At 44.0% G+C, this 15,666-nt stretch overlaps 1 non-coding gene across 1 annotated transcript; it reads right to left on the minus strand.

Moving 5' to 3' along the window:
* Nucleotides 1–11,467: 11,467 nt before the first annotated feature.
* Nucleotides 11,468–11,594, minus strand: LOC119943172. The gene has a single exon (XR_005455642.1). It is a non-coding gene; the product is annotated as a small nucleolar RNA SNORA24 (small nucleolar RNA).
* Nucleotides 11,595–15,666: the final 4,072 nt, after the last annotated feature.

The raw sequence follows: 15,666 nt of genomic DNA on the forward strand, positions 1-15,666 counted from the left end.
TTCTACCCCACCTGGGGCTTTTTCACTCTATTGTCTAAAAGCCAAATCATTAAGAAGCACCCTGAAAGGGTAGTAGGGGTGGAGGGGAGAGGGGGGGGGCTGTACCATCATTCCAAATACCCAAGAAGGGTAGGGTGGGGAGGACTTTATCATAATAATAATAATAATGATGATGGCATGTGTTAAGCACTTACTATGTGCAAAGCACTGTTCTAAGCACTGAAGCACTCTTCTAAGCATCCAAACAGTCTGGAACAGTCACAGGGAAAGGACAGTGCCATCATTTCAAACATGCTGGTGGTCATTTATGGGCCTAGCTAACACGCAGCCCTGCAAGCACAGAGTATGTTGTGGGGGCAGGGCACGATTGAAGGGTTGCAAGGGATTCCAAGTTTACCATCCAGTGAGAAGAGAGGCCCGTGGTCTGCATGCAGTAGATAGTCAGTCAATACCAGTGCCTTTTTAGACTGAAGAGTCTTAACCTCTTAAGTTGATTCTCACAATGAAACTACTCCAAACCTGAATCAACTTGAAAGCTTAAGACTCTTCAGTCTAGAAAGGCAAAGTCTGAGAGAGGACATGCCTTAGGTTTGTAATTCTTGAAGAGTGGGGGTAAGGCAAAAATGGAATTGCTCACCAAATCCAACAACTCAAGGTTCTGTGGGCGTCCATCAAAGTTTGAGCATGGTATGTTCCACGTACTTCCACATACAGCAGGTGGCAGGCTTATGGAATTTGTTACTGTAGGTTTTGGAATACGAAACCATCGACTGGGATTAGAACCCATGACCTCTGACTCCAAAGCCCGGGCTCTTTTCCACTGAGCCGCGCTGCTTGGGTTGAATATGTGGGTTGAATGAGAGAGAGGAGTCAAGGATAATGCCAAGGTTACGGGCTTGTGAAACAGGAAGGATGGTGGTGCCGTCTACAGTGATGGGAAAATCAGGGGGAGGGCAGGGTTTGGGTGGGAAGATAAGGTGCTCAGTTCAGGATAGGCACTGGGCTACTCGATATAAGTAACTGGGTAGGGCAGTGCTGTTGTCCACACCTCCTCTGTATTTGGACTAGATGATGTGGCCTGGAACTTTTCCCCCTTCCATATCCAACAGACCACTACTCTCCCCAAATTCAAAGCCCTCCTAAAATCATATTTCTTCCAAGAGACCTTCCCCGACTCTGTCCTCATTCCCCCTACTTGCTAAATCATCTGCATCGCCTACACATTTGGCTCCATACTCTTTAAGCATTTGATATTTGCCTCATCCTCAGCCGCACAGCACTTGAAGCAGCATTGCTCAGTGGAAAGAACCTGGGCTTTGGAGTCAGAGGTCATGGGTTCAAATCCCAGCTCCGCCAATTGTCAGCTGTGTGACTTTGGGCAAGTCACTTCACTTCTCTGGGCCTCAGTTACCTCATCTGTAAAATGGGCATTAAGACTGTGAGCCCCCCGTGAGACAACCTGATCACCTTGTAACCTCTCCAGCTCTTAGAACAGTGCTTTGCATATAGTAAGCACTTAATAAATGCCATCATTATTATTACATAGCTGTAATTTAATGTCTGTCCCTGTAGACAGGAAGCTCCTTTAGGGCAGGTATCGTGTATACCAACTTTAATGGGTTGTACTCTGCTTAGTGCTCGATACAGTGCTCTGCACACAATAATAACAGTAATAATAATGTTGCTATCTGTTAAGCGCTTACTATGTGCAAAGCACTGTTCTAAGCGCTGGGGGGAACACAAGGAGATGAGGTTGTCCCATGTGGGGCTCACAGTCTTAATCCCCATTTTACAGATGAGGGAACTGAGGCACAGAGAAGTGAAGTGACTTGCCCAAGGTCACACAGCAGACATGTGGGGGAGGCGGGATTCGAACCCATGACCTCTGACTCCCAAGCCCGCACTCTTTCCACTGAGCCACGCTGCTTCACTGAGCCACGCTCAACAAATAGTATTAATTGATTAATTATCAAATTTCCTCTGGGGTAGCCCAACCTTTAGACCCCAGGAGGAAGTTAAGCACTTCTGAAAACTGTGACAAGTCTTTTGGGACACTGAGGGGCGATTTTATCTAATGCGGTGGTTTCATGATTTAATCAAGTAGAGGAAATGAAGCTTCCAAATTAGTTTTGGCATTGGGAATCTCTGCCTCAAAGTGTCATATTCACAAATTAGCCAGTTAAGTGTAATGCACTCAGTAGATGTATCTTGTGTGTGTGTGTGTGATGATAATAATAATAATGGTGGTGTTTGTTAAGTGCTTACTATGTGCCAAGCACTGTTCTAAGCACTGGGGGAGATACAAGGTAATCAGGTTGTCCCCTGTGGGGCTCACCGTCTTAATCTTCATTTTCCAGATTCATTCGTTCATTCATTCAATCGTATTTACTGAGCACTTACCGTGTGCAGAGCACTGTACTAAGCGCTTGGGAAGTACAAGTCATCCAGATGAGGGAACTGAGGCCCAGAGAAGTTAAGTGACTTGCCCAAAGTCACACAGCTGACAAGTGGCGGAGCCGGCATTAGAACCCACGACCTCTTGGTCCCAAGCCCGTGCTCTTTCCACTAAGCCTCGCTGCTTCTCTAAGATACTCTTAAAATGAATACTGGAATAGAAATATCTCAGGTGACAATCAGCCAGTGGTATTTATTGAGCCCTTACTGTGTGCAGAGCTATGTACTAAGTACTTATTTCCTCCACCCTCGTTATGTAATTATATACTTCCCCTTGTAAGAATAGTAATAATAATAACAACAATAACAACAACAACACTTAAGTATTTACTATGTGCCAGGCTCTGCAGTAGACATAGTGCAATCAGATCAGACAGAAACTGAGTCTCAAATTTAAATGAGGCTCATAGTCTAAAATGGAGGGAGAACAGATATTTAAATATCCCATTTTACAGATGGGGAAACTGAAACCCAGAAATGTTAAGTAACTTGCACATGGTCACACAGCAAATAAGTGACAGAACTGGGATTAGAACTCAGGGCCTCCTGTCTCCATGTCCTGTGCTTCAGTTCAAGTCATGGACTGATTTTGTCCATCTGGTTATATGGGATTTAGAAGCATGTTTGATACTTCACTTCTGGTTTGTGTTCATTTTCTCCCAACCATTTCATTTTCCTTACATTAAATAGGGAGAGCAGGAAAACATGTAGACACAAACATGCACGCACATTTGTGAACCTTTCACTCATCTTGGGGTGTAACAGAGTATTACCAAATGATGGAATTGTTGGGAGATAGCAGTGGGGGCGACCAGTGTGTCAGATTGCTACCCTAAATCTTCAGCAAATGTGTTAGTGAAAGGCATTATTAAACTCTAGTAGTGTGAATTGGATTACAGGTACTGTTGAAGCGGAAAAAAATGGCTCGATAGCTACAGTACGTGTGTTTCTCTCGCCCCAGAAAGCTGGTATGCAGAGGGATTTTTTAATTTCATACAGAAACAAGAGAAAGAGAGGAATTCCGGGGTGTGGGTAATGAGAATAATTCACATGTGCAGGCTAAGAGACTAGACTGCCGGGGAAAGACAAGGTCATTTTAGATCAATCTTGTTTTTCTTCTATGCATCAAGGTTTAGAGGCAGACTATGCTCATACCAGACAAAAAGACAATCCAATATGTCAGGTTGCTCCACACTGTCAGCCAAGAGCGGAATCTGAATCAGGAGTCAGTCAATATCAGATGTTCTGTATATGACCAACCCCACAAATTTCCCGAAGAAGATGATGCTCAGCTATCCCAGTTCATTTTACTCATCCCAGTTTGATTCATTTTCTCCCCCCACTCATGGATCCATTTTCCTTCTGGACAGAGCATTCTTTGTTGGAGAGGAACGAGAAATGTATGAACCCTACTGTATTTATACTGCTTTCATTATCTAGTGGATTTCCAGTAGTCTTTCTGCCATCGAGACCGCTATACTTCTGGAGGGTGCTGAGTGAAGGTTGACATGTGTGTGTTTGTGTGTGTGTGTGTGTGTGTGTGTGTGTATATGTGTGTGTGTGTGTGAGAGAGAGAGAGAGAGAGAGAGAGAGAGAGAGAGAGAGAGAGAGAAAGGGAGAGGAAACATAAAATCCCCACAGATTGTTCATTTTTAGAATTACCTAAATGACAAATCATTTTAAAGTAGAAGAATGATAAAAAAAATTGATCTCCATGCACAGTTTGGGGGCCCCGTTGATGCTCCCACAATCTCTTTCATGAGCTAAAAGTCATCTTAGATTTGTAAGAAGCGAGGCGATGCATGTGCCATAAAATTTTAGAAGATGACGTTACAAGAATGATATTTTCCATTCCTATCATTTGATTGAAACTGTGGGTTTTAAAAAGATGTTATTTATACCCTAAGACAATGAGGTTTTCAGAACGGTTCTGTCTTTGGATATTTCCATATGGATTATAAAAGCAGTTATTTCTAGAGAGATGGAAATTTCCAAATTTTCGAAATGAATGGTGTTCTGTGGACTTTGATTTTGCTTGAAAGTGCCTTTTTTCCTCAGGATATGAAACTCAAGTTCTTGCCACGCGATGTAGCACGTAATTACTTGCATGTACAAACTTGGAGGGAGCACTTTTTAAACGGCACCGATTCTGATGTGACAATTCTATTAGGTTTCAGTGGCTTCCTGGTTGACCTTGTAAATTGAAATTCGTAAAGGTCGGTTGGTTCTGTCCTACTGATAGATTTAATTTTCCTGTTCAGTTGGTAAAAAATCTGGAGAGGGTTTATTTAAATCTCAGAGCAGGTATTTAAACTTTCAAGTATCAATCTATTTCACTTTCTTTGCCCTATAAATTCATTATCTTTATCCTCAGCCTTATCATTAGTTTCTGAACGAAAAAGATATGATAAAGTGAGAGGTCAAATTGTTCCTGCCTTAATTTTGTGATTTGTTAATGTCAAGATTTCTGGCAGTGTGTTGTTTTCTCTTTGGCCTTGGTATTTATTAAGCATTTATTATGCTCCGAGCACTGTGCTAAGTGCTGGGGGAGATACAAGATAATCCAACTGGACACAGTCCTTGCCCAACTTGGGACTCATAGTCAAAGACTGAAGACATATTTTGTCCCCATTTTATAGATGAGGAAGCTGAGACACAGGGAAGTTCTGACCTCCTGTTATAAAACTTAAATTTCCTCTTTGACGGCTCTTTTTCAAATTGGGTGGCCAATGTAGATGACAATTTGTTATCCTGCATCATTAACTGTGATGGGGAGAGCCTTCAAGGTGGCCTTGTTTGATGCTAATTGGAAAAACCAGAGCATTTTCTGAAACCCCCAAATCTGTGGAACCTTATATGAAATTTTTCTGTCCTAAATATTCTTCCTATCAAGTTTTGCAAGAACCTAATTATAAACTTCATTATAATTCATTAGTTTTATTTTGTTCAATTAGTTTAACAAGTTGCCAAATGAAACACAAAGCTGGCTCTTAGCTGTATGTAACTGTAATGAGCCACTCAAATTGGGTTACGGAATATGCTCTTGGAACATTCTTTCAATCAGTGGATTGAAAAATAGATGGGAAGAGCAGTTTCTAGTTCACTACATCTGAAGAAATTTTCCTTCCTTCATTATCTTTTACAATATTCGAGCACTTTATTAGTGCCATACCCTGTCCTGGAGACTCGAGGGGAATATAAGATATGATCCCTGCCTTCAAGAAACTTGACATTTATGGTATAAATGGACAAAAAAGCAGTGCAACAGTTGAAAGAACACAAAAGTAGGTTTAATAAATACAATGGGAAAAGGCAATCAATAAGACAATGAATAGAGAAGTGATGAGGACTCCTGAGGAGGCTAAAGGGGATGGCCTGATTTGGATAGTGCTGGTAAAATGGTGGAGGAGAGAGGTCTCTGCTAGAAAACAGTGTAAAAGGCAGCTTGTAAAATGCGCCTTAATTCCCAAATCCGTTAACCAATTTCAAGGAATATCTCTTGTTCATTTCCTGTAGCATCGATCAACCAATCAGTTGGTGTTCAAGCACTTAGAACAGTGCTCTGCACATATTAGGCTCTCAATAAATGCCATTGATTGAGGTGGCATGCTGGTATGTGCATTAAAGGGAGAAATAAAAATGAATCACAAAAAATGGGGAAGACGGATTTGAAGAATTCCGTTCCCGACTGATTGGTAGAAAATAATTTTCCACCTGTGAGCTGTGGTGCCGGGTCGGAGTCTGATCTCAGGTCACAGGGAATGGTGTTATTGCTCTCCCGCCATGACGGGATGCTGGGAGTCAGAGCTCCAAAGCTTCGTTTCCAGTTCTTTTCGCTGGCTTGCCGAAGAGAGAATGGCCTTTTCGAGCAGGATGGGACCCTGGCTCTGAAAGGACAGCTTTGTTTATGGGTTTGGGAGGGTCAAAGAATAATCGAGATTGAGAGCCATTACACTGAGACCAACTGTAAATTTTCAAGTCTGGACCACTACACGGTGACTTAGTAGAGAATGGGGATCCGTGGGTGAGAAGGGGCTGCAGGTGTTAGAGTCTTTCATGGGCTGAAATCCTCAGGCCCGACCTAGCTAAGGCCAAAAAGCATCGCACCCCCATCTGGGCCGATGACCATTGTCTTTTGGCTGGTCAAAATGCAAGCCAACCAGATTTCCAGGGGTGGGTTCTGTGCAGATGCGAGGTCACGAATTAGCTCTCCACTGCTCCATCCAGTGTGGCGACCACTCGTAAATTCACAGAGTCCAAAAAAATGCACTGAAATTGGCTGTGTCCATAAACCTTCTAAAAGACGCTTCAATGTCCGGGGTGTTCTCAGGAACACTATCAGCTGCATTCTCACGTTTTCTACCATAGCCACCACTGCCACGCCACGTTTTCTCATGTGAAATGGCAAGTACCAGGACGTGGAATTTGTTGTGAGTTCACTCGGCTCCCCACACTGCCCAGTGTCTGCTCTCCACCACGCTTGATCTGCTAGAAAAAAAGTTTAATCAATAATTTTTATTAATTTGTTTGCAAAAAGTATCCTCAGCAACCCTGGCCCTCTCTCGTCTACCTCCTCCGAAGGCAGGCCAGCAGGAAGCCAATGGAGTTCTGAGAAGCCATCAATCAATCAATCATTCAGATGTACTTATTGGGCACACTCGGTGTCAAAGGAGCAAATTTTGCCTCTCTGGGAATGTCAATCAATTCAATATCAATCAGCGTCAGTCAGTGGTATTTATCAAGCCCTAACTGAGCTGGGCATCAGTGGCATGAAAAAGAGTCATGCGATCAAAACATTGAACTAAGGCATCGGGCAAGGACTCAATTTTTGCTTCTAACAAGGCAGGGACTGTCTCTATTGCTGTACTGTACTTTCCCAAGCACTTAGTACAGTGCTCTGCACACATTAAGCGCTCAATAAATACAACTGAATGAATAAGCCACTTCCGTATCTCTACCAAGAAAACCTTCTGGATACACATACCAGAACGACTTTATGACAGAAGGTGGGACGTTCTGAAGAGGGCGTGTCCATGGAGTCGCTATGGATTGGAAATGACTTACGGCATTTGAGGAACTGTGCAGAGCCCTATACTAAGCATTCTGTAATAATAATAATAATAATTATGGCATTTGTTAAGCGCTTACTATGTGCAATGAACTGTTCTAAGTGCTGGGGAGGATACAAGGAGATCAGGTTGTCCCACGGGGGGCTCACAATCTTAATCCCCATTTTACAGATGAGGGAACTGAGGCACAGAGAAGAGAAGTGACCTGCCAAGGTTACGTAAGTATTTGACCCTGCCCCTCTTGACCTACTTAAAGATAACCCCGTTCAAACCTCATATGTCAGACAATCTTATTTTTTGAACACTTATAGTGTGCAGAGCACTGTACTAAGGAAGAGTGCAATATAACAATAAACAAGACACCTTCTCCTCACCTCAGGGTTCTGCTGTCGCTACCATCAAGAATCATCATCAATCGTATTTATTGAGCGCTTACTATGTGCAGAGCACTGTACTAAGCGCTTGGGAAGTACAAATTGGCAACATATAGAGACAGTCCCTACCCAACAGTGGGCTCACAGTCTAAAAGAATGAGGGGAGCCCACCCACAGGTTGGAAGGGAGGCCCAGGGTGATTCAGAGAGTGTTTCTTGGCTGAAGCGACTTCTGCCTGGCAGATGTGGGAGAGATCAAATTGTAAACATAAGCTTGCTTTGGGCAGGGAAATTTTCTACTAATTCTGTCACATTGTACTCTCCCAAGTGCTTAGTACAGTGCTCTGCACATAGTAAGCACTCAATAAATTCCGATTGATTGATTGATTAATTGAAAGGAGCATGACATAATGAACACATCTCATGAAAATCTTAAACCATATCTGAATCCTTTTGATACCTGTTCTTTTTTTTTTGTATTTCTTTTTTGACTTTCATTAGACTGTAAGCTCATCAACACCAAGGACTATATCCTTTACTCCTACTGTGTAAGTTTTAATGTAGTGCTCAGCTTGCAGGGACTCAGAAAACACCATTAGTTGGTGTTTGAGGCCATCTTGTAAGCTTATTGTGGACAGGGAACGTGTCTGTTTATTGTTGTATAGTACTTTCCCAAGCGCTTAGTACAGTGCTCTGCATGCAGTAAGCGCTCAATAAACATGACTAATGAATGAAGGCGGGAGGCTAGATGAGTGTCAGAGATCTGTTAGCCTGTCAGCTTTGGGAAGACAATCAGGGAGAAGCAGTGTTGCCTATAGAGCATGCCTGGGATTCACTCTGCCACTTATCTGCTATGTGACCTTGGGCAAGTCACTGGGCTTCTCTTTTCCTCAGTTAACTCATCTCTAAAACAGGGAGTGAGACTGTGAGTCTCATGTGGCTCCTCCTCCCCATTCCCCCCGCCCTACCTCCTTCCCCTCCCCACAGCACCTTTATATATGTTTGCACAGATTTATTACTCTATTTATTTTACTTGTACATGTTTACTATTCTATTTATTTTGTTAATGATGTGCATTGAGCTTTAATTCTATTTATTCTGATGACTTGACACCCGTCCACATGTTTTGTTTTGTTGTCTGCCTCCCCCTTCTAGACTGTGAGCCCGTTGTTGGGTAGGGACCACCTCTCTATGTCTCCGACTTGTACTTCCCAAGCGCTCTGCACACAGTAAGTGCTCAATAAATACGATTGAATGAATGAATGAATGTGGGTCATGGACTGTGTCCAACCTGATTAGCTTGTATCTACCCCAGCGCTTAGCGCTGCTCCTGGCACATAGTAAGCGCTTAACAAATGCCATTATATTAAAAAAAAAGGGAGGCAGAGAGAAAGAACACACGGGAAGTGTGGGTGAGGAGGACATTTTCTTGGAGAAAGGCGGTGGCAGTGTTAGTCAGTCCCTTGGGGAAGCCCCACTTTTATCATGGGTCCATTACAGCCTTTCTGATGGCATCTTCTCCTCCATCATCTACTTCCTCTGCCAATACCTCAGCAGGGCTAGAGATAACCAGGAATGGGGGCCTTCCAAGGCGGGGTTCTGTGGCAGGGGTAATAATAATAATATTATAATAATAATAGTAGTTGCTAAGCACTGACAATGTGGCACTCACTGTACTAAGCGTTATGTAAGTACAAGATAATCAGGTTGGACACAGTCCCTGTCCCACGTGGGGCTCACAGTCTAAGTAGGAGGGAGTAGAACACAATGCAATATCTCCATTCTGGGCCCAGCAGAGCCTTCATCTGTCGCAAACGATGGTGAAAAATATCTCTTATTTGCCGTTTGATTTCCCCTAAGTGCTTTTCTACTTTTTGGTTCCTTTCCAAAATGAGTTCTTTTTATGGGTCTAAGTTAGACAACGTCTGAGCAAAAGCTGTTGTGATCCTCCTGCATTTCTTGGCAACAGAGCCAAATTGCTGACAGATTTCTATTTCCATGCTTACTGGGTGTATTGGGGGTAGCTTAGACAGTTTCATTTTTATACCAAACAGACTCTTACTTATATATAAATACCTGCAGGTACATGTATCTAAATCTGTCCTGTGTATTTGAAGATGATGCTAGTCCCAGGGAGAGATCCAAACCCTGAGTTCATGGCTGAAAAGATCTCTGGGCTACTGGCTCTTAATTCCAACCTTTGTGAATGGAAGAGTGACTCTTTAGCCACAGTGGTGCATTACCAATTTGTTCCTGTCGCCGTTAGTCTCCCGTTATTCCAGAAATCACTCCTTAGGAGAGCAGCCTCCCCTCTCTGCTGCTGCTGCTGCTGCAGTTGTCTCCTAAAAGTTCACGCTTCGTTGCATTGTTTGAGACGGTCTCACTGCTCCAAAATGCGCTCCTCCTTCCCTGCTTGCAAATGCTCCATTTTTGGGACACGCAGGGCAGCTGCATAGGTATCTTGCAGGTTCACTCTGTTCAGGGGCAAATCAGGGCCAAGCCCCGAGGTCTTACGTGGGGATTCTTGGTACCTGTGTGAGTGTCCAAAGACAGACCCTCCGAAGAGAGCCATGACAAGGAAAGGAGGGCAGGAAAGGGTACCGACCTGGTCAAGAACTGTTGGGAGGAGCCAACAAATCAATGGACTTTCTCCTCTTCAACCGCCCCCAACGCACTCTGAAAGTGGCCTAGTGGACAGAGCATGGGCCTCGGAGTCAGAAGGACCCAAGTTCTAATCCCAGCTCTGCCACTTGTCTGCTGTGTGACCTTGGGCAAGTCACTTCACTTCTCTGGGCCGCAGTTGCCTCATCTGTAAAATGGGGATTGAGACTGTGAGCCCCATGTGCAACAGGGAATGTGTCCAACCTGATTTGCTGGTATCCACCCCAGCGCTTAATATAGTGCCCGGTGCATAGTAAGAGCTTAACAAATACCACAGTTATTATTAGTATTATTTAGTGTGGCCTTATGAGAAGCAGCATGACCTAAGGGAAAGAGTACAGGCCTGGGAATCAGAGGACCTGGGTTCTAATCCTGCCTCTGTCAGGGACCTGCTGTGTGAGCTTGGGAAAGTCACAACTTTTCTGTGCTTCGGTTTTCTCCCCATAAAATGGGAATTTAACACCCTTTCTTCCTCCTACTTATTCATTCATTCATTCAATCATATTTATTGAGCGCTTACTGTGTGCAGAGCGCTTGGGAAGTTCAAGTTGGCAACATCTAGAGTCGGTCCCTACCCAACAGCGGGCTCACAGTCTAGAAGGGGGAGACAGACAACAAAACAAAACATATTAATAAAATAAAACAAATAGAATGAGTATTTACAAATAAAATAAATAAATAGAGTAATAAATACGTACAAACATATACATGTGCAGTGGGGAGGGGAAGGAGGTAAGGCGGTGGGATGGAGAGGGGGAGGAGGGGAATAAATACGATTGAATGAGTGAATGCACACAGTAAGAGCTCAATAAGTATGACTGAATGGATGAATGAATGAACTCACGACCTCTGGCCCCCAAGCCAGGGCTCTTTCCACTGGGCCACATTGCTTTTTTGCCCAAGTGTCTGCCCATGTCACTTGCTCAAGTCAGACTCTGACACCAATGAGATGGTGTCAGCTTTGCCATAAAACAAGGGTATGCTCTTCCATGGCTAGGAAGGGGAGGCTGCCACAGGAGGCAGGTCCCAAGATGGTGAACCACCTGTGGGACAGGGACTGTGTCCAATCTGATTATCAGGGATCTACCCCAGTGCTTAGGACAGTGGTTGGCATGTAGTAAGCACGGAACAAATGCTACAGTTGTGATTATTATGACAATGATTATGAGGAGTTTTCCCTCTGCCTTAGCCAGTCTTTCAGTGCCCAAGCCCCTCTCTTGGGGTCAAGTAATGCATTGGCTATTTTGCTATCATCCATTCTTCTCACATGTACCATCCAGCCAAACTATGGTGCTGTGACCATTGGCTCCACACTAGTGATCTGACTCTATTCTAAGGTCTCACTGTTGGGAATCTTCTTCTGCCACTGATGTTGAAAACAGCTCCTAGGTGACACTGATGAAAATCCTTGAAAAGCAAGATATACCTTCAGAGGGAGTCCTAGGGTTCATGACCATATCAATCAATCAATCAATGGTATTCACTGAGCACTTTCTGTGTGCAGAGCACTGTACTAAGGCCTTGGGAGAGTACAATATAAAAAAGTCTGTAGAACATGTTCCCTACCCACAACATTATATATATATCTTAGGCACACCCTAGTTTTCAAGACCCTCAGTTGAGCATGAAGCCTCATACCCCATTGGCGTTCTAATCCCGGCTCCACCGCATGTCTGCTGTGTGACCTTGGGCAAGTCACTTTACTTCTCTGTGCCTCAGTTACCTCATCTGAAGGACATGCTGACCTAACTAAATTGGCCTGCCACCACTTTGTCTCTCCATGCATCAGGGGATGGAGTCCTCCTAAGGCAGCAGAATTTGGTAATAGCATTAAGTTTAGCATTAACCACTAAATTGAGAGAAGCAAGTTGTCCTAGTGGACAGAGCATGGCCTCCTCTCTGATCTCCCATCCTCCTGTCTCTCCCCACTTCAATCTATACTTCACTCTGCTGCCCGGATTATCTTTGTACAGAAACGCTCTGGGCATGTCACTCCCCTCTTTGAAAATCTCCAGTGGCTGCCTGTCAACCTATGAATCAGGCAAAAACTCCTCACTCTCGGCTTCAAGGCTGTCCATCACCTCGCCCCCTCCTACCTCACCTCCCCTCTCTCCTTCTACATCCCAGCCCATACCCTCCGCTCCTCTGCCATTAACCTCTTCACTGTGCCTCGTTCTCACCTGTCCTGCCATCGACCCCTAGCCCACGTCCTTCCCCTCCCTCCACACATCCGCCAAGCTAGCTCTTTTCCTCCCTTCAAGGCCCTACTGAGAACTCACCTCCTCCAGGAGGCCTTCCCAGACTGAGCCCCCTTTTTCCTCTCCTCCTCCCCATCCCCCCCGCCCTACCTTCTTCCCCTCCCCACAGCACTTGTAAATATTTGTACAGATTTATTACTCTATTTATTTTACTTGTACATATTTACTATTCTATTTATTATGTTAATGATATACATATAGCTATAATTCTATTTATTCTGACGGTTATGACACCTGTCTACATGTTTTGTTGTCTGTCTCCCCATTCTAGACTGTGAGCCCATTGTTGGGTAGGGACCATCTCTATATGTTGCCCACTTGTACTTCCCAAGTGCTTAGTACAGTGCACTGCACACAGTAAGCGCTCAATAAATACAATTGAATGAATGAATGGGAGTCAGAAGGACTTGGGTTCTAATCCCAGTTCTGCCACTTTCTGCCATGTGACCTTGGGCAAGTCACTTAACTTCTCCATGCCTCAGTTACTTCATCTGTAAAATGGGGATTGAGACTGTGAGCCCCATGTGGGACAGGGACTGTGTGTATAGCTTGTATCTTCCCTAGTGCTTTAGTATAGTGTCTGGCACCTAGTAAGCATCTAACAAATGCCATTTTTTTTTTAATTGTGTTAGCAGTGAAAGTCTTGGCCTGACTATAGACTTCTCATGGTGCAGGCTGCTCCATAATGATAGTTTTCTCTAGACATATTATTGGCTATTAGCACTCTGCTGCCTGCAAATTAGTTCAAAATTATCTGCATATCTTCTTTTATATACACTTCTAATACAATATGCATTGTATTAGACTGTCATCTATGATGACGTTCTTAGCCTGTTGAGTTGGAAGAGTTTCTTTGGGGGTTGGGAGCATATTCTGACTCCAGATCTCAGTTCCATTACTGTGTTGGGTCTAGAATATAAGCTCACTGTGGGCAGGGAACATATCTAGGAACTCTGTTATACCATACTCTCCCAAGTACAGTGACTGGTAGAGAGTAAGTGCTCAATAAATACGACTGATGGGGTTGTCAGCATGGCAGTACAGAAGAAGCTGACCAGAAATGGTCCATACATCCTGCTTTATTCCAGTGTTTTAGAGGGATCAGATAGGACACCTTCAACTTTAATTTGAACAATCAATCCATCATATTTATTGAACACTTACTGTGTACAGGGTACTGTAATGTACACTTGGGAGAGTACAACACACAATATACCAGACACATTCCCTGCCCACAGTGAGCCTACAGTCAAGAGGGGGACACAGATATTAATAGAAAAAAGTAAATTTCAGATGTGGACATAAATGCTGTGATGTTGGAGTGGGTGTGGTGAATAAAGGGAGCAAGTCAGGGTGATCAGATAAACCACCATTGAACAACCTTAGAATCTTGGTGAACTTCTCTGAGCAAATTTGCTAAAGAGCTGCCAAAACCCCAGTCAGTTTTTGGTGTCAAGTTTTTGTTTATTATTATTATTATTATTCAGTGCTTGAGATATAGTAAGCACTTACCAAATACTATTACTATTTGGTAAGTGCTTACTATGTGTCAAGCACTGTTCTAAGCACTAGGGCAGATACAAGATAATCGGGTTAGATAGTCCCTGTCCTACTTGGGGCTCACAGTCTCAATAGGAGGGAGAACAAGCATCGACTCTCCATTTTTAAGATGAGGAAACCGAGGCACAGAGAGGTTTTAAGTTCTTTCATTGAATTCATTCAATAATATTTATTGAGCACTTACTGTGTGCAAAGCACTGTACTAAGCGCTTGGGAAGTGCAAGTTGGCAACATGCAGAGACGGTCCCTACCCGACAGTGGGCTCACAGTCTAGAAGTGACTTGATCATGATTACAAAGCAAGCAGTTGGTGGAACCACGATTAGAGCTCAGGTGCTTTGTCTCTCAGGCCCATGCTCTTTCAATCAATCAATCAATCAATCATATTTATTGAGTGCTTACTATGTGCAGAGCACTGTACTAAGTGCTTGGGAAGTACAAATTGGCAACATATAGAGACAGTCCCTACCCAACAGTGGGCTCACAATCTAAAAGGGGGAGACAGAGGACAAAACCAAACATACTAACAAAATAAAATACATAGAATAGATATGTACAAGTAAAATGAATAAATAAATAAATAGAGTAATAAATATGTACAAACATATACACATATATACAGGTGCTGTGGGGAAGGGAAGGAGGTAAGATGGGGGGATGGAGAGGGGGACGAGGGGGAGAGGAAGGAAGGGGCTCAGTCTGGGAAGGCCTCCTGGAGGAGGTGAGCTCTCAGCAGGGCCTTGAAGGGAGGAAGAGAGCTAGCTTGGCGGATGGGCAGAGGGAGGGCATTCCAGGCCCGGGGGATGACGTGGGCCGGGGGTCGATGGCGGGACAGGCGAGAACGAGGTACGGTGAGGAGATTAGCAGTGGAGGAGCGGAGGGTGCAGGCTGGGCTATAGAAGAAGAGAAGGGAGGTGAGGTAGGAGGGGGCGAGGTGAGCCACTGAGCCATGCGGCTTCTCTGAAAATAGTGTAGAGGTCAGGGCTTGGTTACGATCTGTTGAGTCACAGTGATCTTGTCTGTTGGCCATGTTCTATTTTGTCTGAAGCGGTAGTAAAACTCAGGTAGTGCAAGGTGAAAAACATTCCTTAGAGCTTGTCCAGAAGGATTCTGGCTGAAGATTTTACTGGCAATGGCAAGTACTGACATACATGCATAGTTTTCCTAGTTAGCATGCACCTTTCTTCCTGGAGATGGCAACGATGGTAACATCTTTCAAGTCTGCAGGGTTTCTTCAAGGTTCCATCTGTTGAGGAAGAGCCTGTGAAGGCACTGAAGCATTAAAACCCTTG

This window comes from Tachyglossus aculeatus, chromosome 21 (assembly GCF_015852505.1).
Source record: "Tachyglossus aculeatus isolate mTacAcu1 chromosome 21, mTacAcu1.pri, whole genome shotgun sequence".
Lineage (NCBI taxonomy): Eukaryota > Metazoa > Chordata > Mammalia > Monotremata > Tachyglossidae > Tachyglossus > Tachyglossus aculeatus.